The sequence below is a fragment of the Heterocephalus glaber genome, unplaced genomic scaffold (assembly GCF_053883595.1).
Source record: "Heterocephalus glaber isolate CG9 unplaced genomic scaffold, H.glaber_assembly_v1.0 deba00001666, whole genome shotgun sequence".
In the NCBI taxonomy this organism is placed as follows: domain Eukaryota; kingdom Metazoa; phylum Chordata; class Mammalia; order Rodentia; family Bathyergidae; genus Heterocephalus; species Heterocephalus glaber.
The window spans coordinates 15460999-15476675 of NW_028258406.1; the positions used below are offsets into that span (position 1 = coordinate 15460999).

At 44.6% G+C, this 15677-nt stretch overlaps 1 pseudogene; it reads left to right on the forward strand.

Moving 5' to 3' along the window:
• Positions 1-6190: 6190 nt before the first annotated feature.
• LOC101715187 (E3 ubiquitin-protein ligase ZFP91 pseudogene) lies at positions 6191-8010 on the forward strand (annotated as a pseudogene).
• The last annotated feature ends 7667 nt before the right edge of the window (positions 8011-15677 follow it).

Here is a 15677-nt window from a genome sequence, read left to right on the forward strand (position 1 = left end):
AACAATAACAAAATTATAATCTCTGGCTTCTTCTTGGAAATCCCTATTCTTTTCTCTTAATTTTTCTTTGCAGCACTTATCATCAACCAACATGCTTTCCCTTGTTTATTTTATCGAATCTCCCTTCAAGACAACATAAGTGCTGTGGAAGTAGAGATTGTCTTTTTATTCACAGCTGTGTTCCCAGTGGCTGGAACAATGGCTGGTAGACAGCCAGTAAATAACTGTAAATGAATGAACTTCAGACCAAGACTAAGAATAGTAATATTGGGTGAGCACTGTACTACACAGAAACCCTATGAGGTAGTCATATATATATATATATATATATAATTTTTTCCCCTGTACCAGGGATTGAACTCAGGACCTTGCACTTGTGAGGCAGGTGCAGCGCCACTGAGCTAAATCCCGGGCCCAACCAAGGTAGTCATATTTTTGTAATCAGAATTTCTGAATTCCTTCATGACCTGTAACTTAGGGCTTTTTTGCAGTGCTTTGTCTGAAAAATAAAGACAGAAGAACAGTAGCTAGTGTCAAAAGATGCAGTCTGGATAAGTTTCCATAGAAAAAGAGCTTTTCCCTTGGAGGGAGAAAAGTGCTCTAAGACACACTATTAAGTCAAAAAAGCAAGATGTACAACAGTACAACCTGTACAGCATCCCTTCATTAAGACACAGCCACACATAATAAAAAAATATATTAATTCCAGCACTGGGAGACTGAAGCAGGAGGATGGCAAGTTTGAGGCCAATCTGGCTACATAGTGAGTTCAAGGTCAGCCTGGGCTATAAAGACCCAGTCTTTAAAACACTAGCTAAACAAGCAAACAAAATGTGCATGCACACACACCCTCAAACAAACATAAAAGCAATGTATTGCTGTAGATACACATATATTTGCAAAAGCATACAGGAGAGTCTGGAAGGATATGAAGGACTAGTGACAGTGACTAAGTTGGGAGGTGGCTGGCTTGGGAGAAGCTAGGGCACTAATCAAAATTCCTGGATATTTACCCCAATAATGTTTGCACATTTAGTTTCAAACATTTTTCTCATGGGTATCAACATAATAATGCAAATAATAAGGAAGTACACCTGTATTATGCATAGGCCATTTATAAGGAAAACACACTGGAGAAATAAGAAACATATACCTGAGAAAAGCTACAGGAATTCTGTATCTAAATTGTGTGGCTGGAAGGTAATGGATCTTCTGATCACTTTACAAACATAGCACACGTGTTGTGTGGATGTGTGCACGCATGTGCGGGTTAATTAGCATGATTTTGATCTGAAAAACAGACCCATTAATTATTGTACTAAAAGGGGCAGCAAGGACTTCTAAGGGAGAAGTGAAAATAGGAAGGGTGAATGCTTCCCAACACGCTGGGGAGATAAATAGCTTATCTTCCTCTTTCCACTCTTTCAAACAAAGAGCACACTAGGGTGGAAATTAGAGATAACACAATTTGGAAAGCGTATGAATTTCTTTTTCATTATTCTCTGCCTTGCAGGAAAAATTATTGGTAGCAGCTTTTAAGAGTTCTATTAGCACAGGCTCCTTCAAAAATTAATGAGTGCAACTGGTGCAAACCAAAAATGCAAATGAGACAGCACGATGAAGGCAGGAGTAAGATGTAAACTAGGGGTCATCAAGCCCTGCGTGGTCTGTGTAGACAGGCTCCAGTTTCATTTGGGAGCTTTTAGCAACCAAAACAAAGGGAGAATAGAATTAGTTATAAAACCATCATTTTAAGTAAATGTAAATATTGTAGGAAAAATTGTTTTTAGTATCTGATAATGAGACACTTGAGGTGTTTTTCCCAGGGCCTCTAATTGTGTGATTATTTCAAGAAAAAGGCCCTCCAGAAGATTTAGTAACAGGCTTTCATATGACTTATTTCTTATAACTTCCTTTGTGTAAGCCTAACATTCAAATCCAATTCTGTGAAAATAATTCTACTGTAAGCAGAACAAAGGGGTCCTGCCTCACAGCTCTCTGAGGTTTGGACTGATCCAAAGATGAAATTACTGTCTGGAATAGACAGAATGTCTTTCCAGCAATCTAACGCCGATACTGTTCCTGTAACATAGATATCTTCTAGGGGCCTCCTGTCCCCGTGAAACCCAGAGAAGGCTAGCACATAAGCTCTGAGAAAATCCAAAACCTTCCCCCGATTTCTACTGATCTTTGTGTTCTCCTAGTCACTGATGGCGGGTTGGAGGGGGAGGCAGGGAACAAAGGTGTATTCAGTAGCAACTCAGCTGGAGATTGACCCCTGGGGTCCCTGTTCTGAAAGTGTCAGTCCTATGACTTCTCACCAGTCTCCCCACTCAACCAGCTCACAGGCTTTCTCTCTCTCTCCTTCCTCATCAGTCCCACTCCTAGGCTTCCCCAACAGTCGGATGAGGGCGGGAACAATACACAAAACAAACCAACGTACTCCCAAACACCCAAATCTCTCATTTTCTTCTACACAAGCTTAACCATCCCTTTATTCTCCCTTTGGGATCTTTCCTTCTGTTACATGATGATGCTTGTTTTTTTATATTGGGAATTGAACCCAGGACCTTTGCACTGAGCTACATCCCCAGCCCTTTTTAAATTTTGAGACCAGGTCTCACTAAATTGCTAAATTGTGCAGGCTGGGCTTTAACTTTCCATCCTCCTGCCTCAGCCTCCCCAAGTGCTGTGACTATAGGCATGTGCCACCACAGCTGGCTTACAAAAAAGGTGACTTATTAAAATATTTGCCCCAAGGCAATTCTGTCTCAAAAGGAACAATTTTTACTAACACCTAGAATTAGGGCTGAAGGTGTAACTGAGTGGCAGAATGATAAATTCCCTGGGGTTGATCCCCAGGACAAAAAGGGAAAAACTTGATAGAATTAATTTTTAAATTAAATCATTCAAACATATAAATGCACCAGTCACTATGAGCCTGGTTCTGCAAGTTGCTAGATGTGCAAGGGAAGAAGACGCTCTGCCCTGAAGGAAAGGTGAAAAGGACAGGAGACCAGCACACAAAGAGCAGCATGATGTGATAAGCTTTAAAATTCCCCATGTGGCTAAGAGGGGAGAGAAAGGCCATGGGAAGGAGGCTCCCACAAGACTGTTTCGTGATCTCTTACAGGATCTAGTGCTTAGCATTGAGAGGCCCTGGGTTCAATCCCTAGCACCAAACAGACAGACATTATTTGACCTGCAATTGAATTTAAATTGAGTTTAAATAAGAATACTGGTGGGATGAAAAGGGAGTCCACTGGTACCTGTGCCTGGGCCCGGTGGTCACGGAGGAGGCCTCGGTGACTATGTGGCTTATACTGGCCATGTGGGGGAAGATGAGTGCTTTTGTTCTTGGGACCAACTCTGCTCCAGGGGGCTGTGAACCTGCTCACTAACTGTGAGGCTGGGGTGACAGAAGCTGGGGGCAAGTAGGGGTGAGCTATTGGGATTGGGCATGAGTGGTTTCCGGTCAGATCTGTGGTGCTTGTCTTTTTTGACACCTGTGTTTGCAGTTACTTGGAGACCTTTTGTCGGGAGCTGCCATGATCAGGAGGCGTCTTCTCCGCCTCCTGCACTTCATGACTTCCCTCCCTTTATGCTCCGATTTACCCTGCCAAAATATAGTCCAGAGTGCAAGGAAATTTTCCTTGTACTCTGTTTATTGTACTCCTAGTTGACATGGTCCTAGGAACAGCAAGCTCGCATGTCCCTGTTCCCACCAGCCTTAGCAGTCAGCTAGTCTCAGAATGTATTAGAACAACAACTTACCAAGGACACCCTGCCCCATCTCCTTGTTTGAACTTCTCCTCCTTATGCCTTAAATAAAGTGACATGCAGGCTGCAGTGGTCTTCTCCACTCAGCAGGCGGGGAGGCCCCACCTGGTGCCACTTTAATTCTCTTTGTTTTCTGTGTCTTCTGTCACCCTACTCAGACCCTGGACCTTTGGCACGCAGGCCGTGGCAACCTTTGTTTGCCCGTAAAAGGAAATGCTGTTCAGAGAACACCTCTTTTCCTTGATGTGCTGGAGGAAGTGGAGCAGTTATTATAACTAGCGCTGTGGGAGCTCAGCTGCTTACTGGCCAAATGAGTCACTAGGCCTGTGTGAGCCTCAGTTTCCTTACCTGGAAAATGGGTATGACTTTCAGGGTGGTAGTAAGGAGTGGCAAAGTCAAGCACATAAAACAGCAAGTAGGCATGGTGACTCAAGCCTGTAATTCTGGCACCCTAGGATGCTGAGGCAGGAGGCTCTCAAGTTTGAGGTCAGCCTGAGCAACTTAGCAAGAAAGGCCCTGTCTCAAAGTTTTAAATGGAGGAATGGACACTGAGGATGTAGTTTAGTGGTAGAATGCCCCTCAATGCTCCCCAGTACCAGCAAAAAAAGTAACAGTTTCTTTGGGGGGTCACAAAAAGGTTCTGGAAATGGATGGTAATGATAGTTGTACAACATGGGGAATATATTTAGTGCTGCTGAATTGTACACTTAAAATGGTAAGTTTTGTGTTACATATAATTTTGTTTTGGTACCAGGGATTGAACTCGGGACCTTGCACTTTCAAGGCAAGTGCCAGAACCATTGAGCTAAATCCCTGGCCCTATTACATATAATTTAATACAAGAAAAAAAATTAAAGTGGCTACCTCAGTGCCTGACTAGTCTCTGTACCCATCAAATGTGATTCCTTCCCTGTCCAGTGAGTGAAGCTGCATCATCGAATTGTCCACAGTTTGTTTTGTTGAATATTTTACACATAGAAAAGCACATGGATCAAAGCACATGTACCATCTTCAAGGTGCCTCTGTAAACTCCTTCGTACAGCAACATCCAAGTGCCCTGAGCTATCCATTCTCACGTTTCTCCCTCTAAATCGCCAATATTATTCTTTAATTCAATATAATGGCTTTTTGTTTGTTGTTTTTGCAGTACTGGAGATTAAACCCAGATGGCCTTTGCTCTGAGATACATCCCCAGATCTTTTGTTATTTTAAATTTTGAGACAGGGTCTTGCTAAGACACTAAGTTGCTCAGACTGAGCTCAAACTCTTGATCCTCCCGCCTCAGCCTCCCAGAATGCTGGGATTATAAGTGTGTGCCACCATGCCTGGTTTAAAATGGTTTTGTAGAACATTGTATCTAGGGCATTACTGTAGAATGCTACTTCGTAGTTACAGAGAGCAGCAGACAATATTGCACAGCCAAGGGATATCATTTTCTTACAAAGTATTTATTTGGCCTATAGAGGAATTTTGAGAGACTTTGTGTTTCTAAAGCATTTTCGGGCCATGGAGCTCAAACAACGATACTGTCCTCATACACTTAGGGAATAAGAATGATCACTTCCTTTCTAAGCAGCCTTCCTAGGTTTAGGAATCAAGGATGACAGATATGGCAAGTCCATTAGGTGAATATGTCTTTGAGGAAATCAAGAATCTCAGAGTTAAAGTTGTCTCCAGCCGCCGTCTTGGATCCATTGACTGGGATCAGACTAGCAGTCAGCAGCCTTGGCTCTCCTTGGGTCCCACGAGGAGGATTAACATGTGTGTGCTGCTAAGCCACTCCCAGGCTAGTGAGAGGATGGTGGAGTCACCAGTCAGGTCCCTTCAGTGGTCCAGAACAAACAAGCAAGCTGATGAGTCAGGTTTAAATTCCTGTCATGGATAATTAATGAGTAGAAAGGATTACAATGCCAGGTCTAGCTGGGCGTGGTGGCGCATGCCTGTAATCCCAGCACTCGGGAGGCTGAGGCAGGAGGCTCCCCATGAGTTCGAGGCCGGCCTGGACTACATAGTGAGTTCATGGCCAACCTGAACTACAGAGCAACACCCTGTCTCAAAAAAAAAAAAAAAAAAAAATTCCAGTTCTACCTACTGGTGTGCATTTAATCCTAACAACCTAAATCAGTATTGGATAGTTCCCTAAAGTGGAATCTGTACAGTAGAAAGGACTTTAAAACAATTTCTTTTAAACCAGGCATGGTGGCACACACCTGCCTCCCGAGGGCTGAGGCAGGAGGATCACTGTTAGCTTGAGACCAGCCTGGGCGACATCATGAGTTCAAGGCCAGACTGAACTACCTAGCAAGACTCTGTCACAAACAAAACAAAACAAACAAACACCTTGGAAATTTTTAAAAGTTTAAGTATCAGGAGCCGGACGCTCTTCGTGGCCGGGGACGAGGGGGTGGGGGACGGACGAGCCCAGATGCCGGGGGAGACGGAAGAGCCGAGCCCCCGGGAGCAGCAGGACCAGAAAGGGGGAGAGGCGGCCAAGGCGGGTCCGGAGGAGCCCTGGCAACCGCCTGCGCCTGCGGCGGCTTCCGCGGGCACCTCGAGCGGCCGCGTGCTGAGGGGCGGCCAGGGACCGGGACTGGGGCCGGGCCGCCGCCGCCGCGTCCTGCCGGAGGAAGGCCGAGTACCCCCGCCGGCGGAGGAGCAGCCTCAGCGCCAGCGCCAGGCCCACCGACGGCGCCGGGCTGAAGTCCCCGTCGCCACCTCAGGGAAAGAAGAGTCCGCGACACGTATGCATAGAAAAAATAACAACTGATAAAGATCCCAAGGAAGAGAAAGAGGAAGAAGACGATTCTGCCCTCCCTCGGGAAGTTTCCATTGCTGCAGCTCGACCTAGCCACCTAGCCGTGGCTGGCGCAGTAGCAGCAGGACATCAATCTCTCGTGTTCGAGACACAGAGAATACCCGCAGCTCTCGGTCCAAGACTGGTTCATTGCAGCTCATCTGCAAGTCAGAACCAATTACAGATCAGCTTGATTATGAAGTTGCAGAAGAACATCAGTCTCCCAGCGGCATTAGAAGTGATGAAGAAGAGGAAGAAGAAGAGATGTTAATCAATGAAGAGGAAATACCATTCAAAGATGACCCGAGAGATGAGACCTACAAACCCCACTTAGAAAGGGAAACTCCAAAGCCACGGAGAAAATTGGGGAAGGTGAAGGAAGAGAAAGAAAAGAAGGAAATTAAAGTGTAAGTAGAAGGAGAGGTGGAAGAAGAGGAGAATGAAATTAGAGAAGATGAGGAACCTCCTAGAAAGAGAGGACGAAGGCGGAAAGACGACAAAAGCCCTTGCTTTTTTTCCTCCCAAAAGGAGGAAAAAGCCTCCAATCCAGTATGTCCGTTGTGAGATGGAAGGGTGTGGAACTGTTCTTGCTCACCCTCGCTATTTGCAGCACCACATTAAATACCAGCATTTGCTGAAGAAGAAATATGTTTGTCCACATCCCTCCTGTGGACGACTCTTCCGGCTCCAGAAGCAGCTTCTACGGCATGCCAAACATCATACAGATCAGAGAGACTACATCTGCGAGTACTGTGCTCGGGCCTTCAAGAGCTCCCAGAGTCTGGCAGTGCACCGGATGATTCATACTGGCGAGAAGCCGCTGCAATGTGAGATCTGTGGATTTACTTGTCGACAGAAGGCATCCCTCAATTGGCACGTGAAGAAGCATGATGCAGACTCCTTCTACCAGTTTTCTTGCAATGTCTGTGGCAAAAAATTTGCAAAGAAGGACAATGTAGTGGCGCACAAAGCAAAAAGCCACCCCGAGGTGCTGATCGCAGAAGCTCTGGCAGCCAATGCAGGTGCCCTCATCACCAGCACAGACATCTTTGGCACTAACCCCGAGTCCCTGACGCAGCCTGCAGACGCTCAAGGTCTTCCCCTTCTCTCTGAGCCCCTGGGAAACTCAGCCTCTGGAGAGTGCCTGCTGCTCGAAGCCGAAGGGATGTCGAAGTCATACTGCAGTGGGACGGAGCGGGTGAGCCTGATGGCTGGCGGGAAGCTCTTTGTGGGCAGCAGCAGCAACAGGGGTGCTGAAGGGCTGGTCATGAACTCAGATATACTCGGTGCTACCACAGGGGTTCTGATTGAAGATTCAGACTCTACTGGACCTTAGTGGAAAAGGAAGACTTTGGGCACTGGGACAGTTCGGACTTTGTATTTAAAAGATAAAAAGGACAAAAAAAATTTAAAGCATTTAAAATCTAGTAAAATAACTGAAGGGCCTGCTCTTTCCATTGTGGATCACAGCACACACACCCCAGCCCCAGAACTCCCTCTCTTTCCCCCTTACCAAATCAATGTTGTCTTTTTCAGAAAGGCAGACCGCAAAAAGCAGCAGCAGCTCTGCCAGTGAGGATTCTCCTCACTTGGTCCCAGCCAGCAGCAGACTTCCTGCTCATTGACAGGTCCCCTTTTCTGACTTGTAATTCTGATATGCTCTGGATCGGCTTTTAACTCTTATACTATATTACTGACTTCTAAATTCTCCTCCTCTCCTGCTGCCCTATGGTTCTGGCTTCTACCCACTGCAGCACACTTACCCTCAAATATTACATAATCCTACTCTCTGGAGGCTGGCAGCTTGACTTGGCACTTTAGGGCCCCTTAGCAGGGTGTGCTGTTAAAACAGCACACATCTCTCACCCCCTCTTCCGCTCCCCTCTGGGTTTTGAAAAGGGAGGTTACATGTGGACCACCCTCCTCCTCTCCAGGCCCAGCGCCTCGGTCCCCCTCCCAGACCTCCATATGGCTCTTATGGTACTCACTGGCTTGGAAGCAGGCTCCCCAGAGGGCGGAGGCTGCCCTCTCTCCACAGTCTCTGGCTGTAACACAGGGCTCTATCAGTGCGATGGTGAGAAAAGTCCCAGGCTAATGGCAGGAATTTGCACTTTGAACATGTGTGTTTTTGTGTTGTGGAACCTGAGATTCCTTATTTATTAATGGAAAGTCTGATATTTTTGCCGGGGGGGGGTCTTCATTGCTATGTTTTGTGGGGCTGGGAGAAGTTAGATTATTCGGACATGGGATCCTTTCCACAAGACGTTCTTTGAAGGCAAGGTATAGGGTTGAAGAAGCACAGCCAGCCTCTAAAATCATAGCTCTCCAGTGGCCTTTACAGAAAGCTGTTCCTCAGCACTAACAAAATCACTACAGTAGCCTAGTGCAGGATGATAGGTTCATGGTGACTTGTGTGCTCTTTGAGATTCTGAGAGCATTGAGATTAAGGAGTTTTAAGGGGATGAGGAAGGTTGTTCAGTGTCTAAATTACAGATGAAAATCTTAAAAAAAAAAAGTTTAAGTATCAAGCAAAACAAAACAAAAAATCAAATAAAAAATTAAAGTATAAAATACATATAGAAAAGTTCCCTTACTCTAAGGGTACAGCCTAGTGATTTTTCACAAACTAAACTCATGCAAACAGCATGCAGGATTTATGAACAAATTATTACCTGCACCCCAGAACCCTGCCTTTTGTTCCTAGCAGGGCCTTTGAGAAGTTATTTCATGTATTTATAGGTTAAGTAGGCTATCCCTAAATTTACCTATATAGACAGATAACTCCCCATTTTTATTTTATTTATTTCTATAAACTGATGCATAATATTGGGCAGAGGCGCTTATACTATTGATGATATGTGCTTTTGTGGCAGTAAAACATGTATTCTCTTTGTTCACTTGGTTTCCCCCCACCCTCCTCCTTTCTCCATGTGTTTCTCTTATTCCCCTGTATGCACTGCTGTCATCACCTCAGCATAAGGGACAGAACCATTCTGAGCCACCCAGAAGCTGCCTCTCATGCCTCATCCCATCAAGCACATCCTGCCTTTCTTCATGGACCCGACATCAGGTACAGAAAACTCCTTTAACAAAAGGTTTCCTGGGCCAGGGATTTAGCTCAGTCATTTTGCTGCCTGCTGCACAACCGCAAAGACCCAAGTTCGATCCCCAGTACCAAAAAAAAAAAAGATTTCCTGCACATTTTTATGTTTTGGTGGTACTGAGGTTGAACCCAGGGCCTCATGCATGCCAGGCAAGTACTCTACCCCTGAGCTACATTCTCATCCCTGTGCCATTTTTTTAAAGAGATAGGGGTCTTGTTATGTTGCTCAGACTGGCCAGAAATCCTGGGCTCAAGTGATTCTCCTGCCTCAGCCTCTGAGTAGCCTGGTACATGGCTAGAATTAGAAGCTAAGGATAGTCCTGAAATGATGTGCTTCTCTTCTCACTGGGAGTAGAAGCTAAATTAAAGTTAGTGGTAGAGGAAGCTCTAAGTGCTTTTTTTTTTTCATTTTGGGGATGGAACCCAAAACCTTGTGCACCCTAGAAAAGTATTCTACCTGGGAGCCGCACTGCCAGCCCAGAGTGGAGGAGGACCTGAAGCACAAAATGACTGACTTTGAGTTCACTGAGTCCAAAGTGACTTGGTTCTGGAATTTATTGATTTTTTTTTTTTTTTTTGCACCCTATACCACTTTGAGAATCTGGCCAAAGATACAGATAGACCTTCCCCAAGAGGCGTATGCCCACAGCTATTTCAGCACATACTGTTTGTGGCCTTTCTGAGCCTCTCCATGGGTTCAAACTCCTGCGCTAACATATTTGTCAGAAGTATATGTTTTCACTTGAATGGTGGGCTCTTCACAATGGAGAGCAAGCAAGGTGACCTCTCCTGGGTTGTCACAGGTCTACTCGAGTTTAAAGCCTGAGCTCCAAGTCCTGTTGTAGTAGGACTATCTCGCTCCTAGGAGGCACAGCTGGGCACCGTGGCCACGTAGACCTGACTTCAAGCCAGGATCTGGGATCCAGGGGGAGGAGAACGCTGTGCGCATCACCACTGCCGAATAGCACACATTTCTGACTGATGGACAGATGGACGTGTCCTATTTCTCCTCTTGCTCTCCTGCTTAGTACATTCAACTTCAGTTCTTAATGAACCAAAGTGCCCTTTACCTTCTTTGTTGCCTTGGCTTTTCTGCTGGTGTCAAATCCCAAGGAGGTGAAGTGTGCACTCAAACACTCCACATCCTTCCAGAGGATGCAGCTAGGGAGGCAGAGTGGGCGCTGCCGACTTGGTGGGGCAGGTTTCACAGGCAAGTCAGCAGCTGTGCTCCAGGAAACCTGTGCTCTTCTTCTAATTTATTATTAAATAAGTCTTTGTGAGCACTCTGGATGGGGAACTCATTGCTCCAGTTTGTCTGGAAGATGTGCTAAAAGCCTAGTTTCTGGAATGAATTTGCCTTCCTTTGCTTTGTTGAATTTTCTTATTTGATGTCTGTCAGTAATTTTTAAAAGGCTCAAAGGGATCAACAATTCTATGACAGTAGAACATTAGGCAATGTTCTGTAACATATTAATAATGCTTTTTGGCGCCTAAATTTTTCTTTGCAAATTCACTTGAGAGCAAGTCTGAAAGCCTAATGGCGTAGCAGCCAGCTAACAATTCAGGACATCATTGCACCTCAGTGATAAGTGATACCACAAATAAATGCTGTATGATTCTTGCTATTTTTGAGACATAATTACCTCAACAATATTAAAAGTTCAGATGTATCAGCTTTTCCTCTTAAGGGTCATTATTCTCTACTATGCTCACTTTTATTTACAGTATTTGGGGATGCAACCCTAGAGGGGTTTCAACCATAAGTCTTGACTAGACGAGGGATTGGCAAACTGTGGCCCATGGCCCAAATACAGCCTTTCCTTTTCTCCTATTTAAAAAAATTATGGTAAAATATGTATAACATAAATTTATCACATTAACCATTTTTAAGAATACAGTTCAGTGGCATTAAGTACATTCATAATACTGTGCAACCATCACCACTACCCATTTCTAGAAACTCTGTACCAATTAAATACTAACTCTTCATCGTTCCCTACCCTCATCCTTTCTATACCTGTCCTACTTTCTTTCTCTAAGAATTTGCCTATTGTAGAATTTTACAAAAGTACAATCATACACTTATTTGTCCTTTTGTGACTGTCTTCTTTCACTTAGCACCATGTCTTCCAGGTACATCCATGTTGTATCATATGTCAGAATGTCCTTCCTTTTAAAGGCTGAATAATATTCTATTGTATGCCAGCACTCAGGAGACTGAAGCAGGAAGATCACTGTGAGTTCGAGGCCAGCCTGGGCTACTTAGTGAGTTCAAAGCCAGCCTGAACTGCATAGTGACACCCTGTCTCAAAAAAAAAGGATCTTCCATTGTATGTGTAGTCTCCATTTTGTTTACTCATTGATCTGTGGATGGACATTTGTGTTTTTCCACCTTTTGGCTATTGTGAATAATGCTGCTGTGAACACTGGTGAACAAATTCATATTTTAAATAAAGTTTTATTGGAACACATTCATGCTCATTCATTCACATATTGTCTATGGCTGCCTTTGAACTACAATGGCAAAATTGAGTTGTTGCAACTGAGGCTATATGATTCTCAAATCTTAAATAAACTGTTTACTACTTGGCTCTTTAAGAAAATTGTACTAACCTCTGGACTCAGTCATATTTTTCATGTATTTTCCCTGATTTACAGCAAGAAATAGCTTTCACATCATGGCCTGGTATAAACATGTAGATAGAACAAAAGTTTTATTAAAGAATATTTATTATTATCATAATTGATATGCTTAATTTTATATTTTATTCTAGTGGTGTGTGTGTGGTACTAGAGATTGAGCCTAGGCCTTCACACATGCAAGACAATCACTATACCACTGCATCAGTTACTTTTCTCTCGTGGCTGAGACAGAATACCCAACACCCAAAGTTAAAAGGGAAGGGTTTATTTGGCTTACAGTTCATAGAGGTTTCAGCCCATAATTGGCTGGCTCTGAGGCTGAAATGGCAAACAAGCATCACAGAGGAGAAACAATATGGTGTGCACAAGGCAGCAAAGGTAACAAGAGGGTTTAATAGCATCTTTCTGCCCCTTTTATCTTATTCAGACTACTGGGATTAGGGCAGTGCCAAACTAATCACTCACATGTAGTGCTTTTGTAATCACAGGCCCTTAACCTCAGCATCACACATTCCAGATTCAACTACCTCTGAAAAAGAAAGTCCTATCTCATCCACATGAGGCTTTGGGGAGAACATCTAAACACAAACCATAACAACCACTGTGCTACATTCACAGCCCTTTAAACTTTTTAGTTTGAGACAGGGTCTCACTAATTTTCCCAGGCCAACCTTGAACTTGTGATCCTCCTGCCTGTTTCCCAAGTAGGTGAGATTGCAGGTATACACCACCATGCCCAGGTTCTGTTCTATTTTTTGAAAACACAGTCACAACCCTCTAATGAGTCACAATCTACAGCTTGAAAAATACAATCTGCTGTTTTTTACCCCTTAAGGATCTTCATTTCTAACAGGAGAGCTATAAGTAGGAAATATTCAGATAATCACAGAGGTAGCTCAGAAAAACACATGGGAGGATGACATGGAAATACTTGAGCCCTGGGCAGACAAATGAAATACGATCAGGGGAAGATAGGCCTCCAAATGCCCGCAGGACGGCTGTATGTTTGCTCCCATCCCTTCTGCTACTATCTTAAAGATAATGGACCTCAAGAAAATGATGACTACAGGGAATCTTAAAAATCATTAACTTCTCTCATTTTGCAGGTGAAAGAACAGAAACTGAAGGGATTATGGCCATTTGCCTAAAATAAACCACAACCCCTGCCTCAGTTTCCTAAGGCAGAGAACAGCACAAGGGGAAGGGGTAGGCAGTGTGACTGCCTTTGAGAGCTAAACATCAGGAAGCATCCGTGTCTCACAGGCATGGTAAATGCCCAGTAAATATAAACATTATTACAACAGTGCATTTTGAATACTTGAGCGAAAACTAGTACTTCACAGAAGAGGAAATAAACTTTATAGAAAAAGAGCCTTTGGTGACATCACGTGGCTGGGGAGAGAGAGAGAGAGAGACACAGACAGACACAGAGAGAAAGCACAGAGTCAGCAGTCTCCTTGTGTGGCATTTCCTTGGGGGCCCCCCCCTCTCCCCCCTCCCCCCTCCCTGGCCTCAAGCCCTTCCTGAAGGTGAAGAAGGACTAAGGGGGTGGCCGTAAGAGAGGAAACCACCCCTCTCTTAGGGCCACCCCTCTATATGGAATTAACTGTGGGTTAACTATGTGCAACTATGAGTTAACTGTGTTATTAGGCAACTATGGGTTAACTAGGTAACTATGCTCTTTGTAGAATGTACCTGAGTAGTCACGACAGCTTCTGAAATCTGTCACCAAAGGAGCGTAATGGACTCAGAAACTCCTGCCAGAACTCTGCTCTCCACTGCTCTGCTCTGTGTAAATCCTGCTTGCTATATTCCCAGGGAAACTCCAATGGAATTAAACTTCGTAGATGTAAAAAGATGTATATAAAGAAGCAAGCTTGGCCGGGGATTTAGCTCAGCGGTTTCGCCGCCTGCTGCGCAAGCGCAAGGACCCGAGTTCCGTCCCCGGTACAAAAAAAACAACAACAAAAAACAAAACAAAGAAGTGCAAACTTCTACTCGGGGCTCTTGAGACTGACAGGAGTCACCAGCTGACCCGCCCACGTTAAAAGCCGCTTTTTGCTCCTATCTTCGTGTTAAGAGTGGCCTGTTTGGAGTCCTCACAGTTTCCTGCTTCACTCCTGCCTGGCCAAGAGGTGGCACTTTCCCTGCCACGTCCTACAGGTCCCTTCAGCCTTCCGGCTACTGGACTCTGCTCTCCCTCTACCTGCCTGTGTAAGGACACAAGACACATGCACTGGGAAGCCTGGGGCAGAGGGGACCTCTGTCAATGATGCCATGAGAGATGGCATTGCATAGGCCAATGACGGTGACACAGGTGGTAAAAATAATAAGAAACGATGAGAGTTTATTCAAATCAGAGTACACTGTCAAGAGGGATGATAGGCATGTAAGTTTCCAAGAGAGGCATCTAACTGTCAGGGGAAGAGGTATTCTTTTGCTTGTGTTTACAGTACTGGATATTGGACCCAGGGACACTGAGCTACACCCCCAGCCCTTTCAAATTTTGATACAGGGTCTCACTAAGTCGCTTTGTTGCCCAGACTGTGCTTAAACTTGTGCCCCTCCTGCCTGGGCCTCCTGGAGTGCTGGGATTACAGGCATGCACCAAAACACCCAGTAAGGTTGTTGTTGCTATTGTTTGTTTGTTTGTTTGCTTGTTTTTGAGACACTGTCTCATTATGTAGTTCAGGCTGGATTTGAACTCACTATGTAGTCCAGGCTGCCTTTGACCTCGTGGCCATCCTACTTCAGCCTCCTGAGTGCTGGGATTACAGGCATGTGCCACCATACCCAGTGAGGTTGGTGATTGCAGATGTGGGAAAGGGTCTCAGTGAGCAAATGGAGATATGTCAGAAATGCATTTTCTAGGGCATCTGGTTTCTTGTTAACTTCCCAGGAACATCTGCATTGCAACTAAAGTTGTACATCAAAGGTATAGACCAGTGGTGGCAAACCTGGGTTTGCATGTGGGTTGTTTTTCTTTTAAGACAAAAGATATTAATGTCGAGCTGTTTTTTCTAAACTAAAACCTCAGTATTTATGTTTAATTGCAGTGTTGGCACTTGGCAGTAAATAAATGGGTTTTGGGTTGCAGTTTGGGCACTCGTCTCTAAAAGGTTCACCATCACTGGTACAGACTGACAAAGTCATTTACTTCGTCTTCATAGAAGGCCCCTTCTTGCTGGGGGAGATTTATTTTGATCTCATGCTGTTGTGTCAGTATTAATCCATTATCTTATGACTGCTCAGTACCTGCTGGCAGAATTGCCCTAATGAAGGAATTTTTGATAACGGATTTAATTTTTTTGTTGTCAATGCCTAATCTCCACAAATAATTGGCTCTTTCTTTGTGAT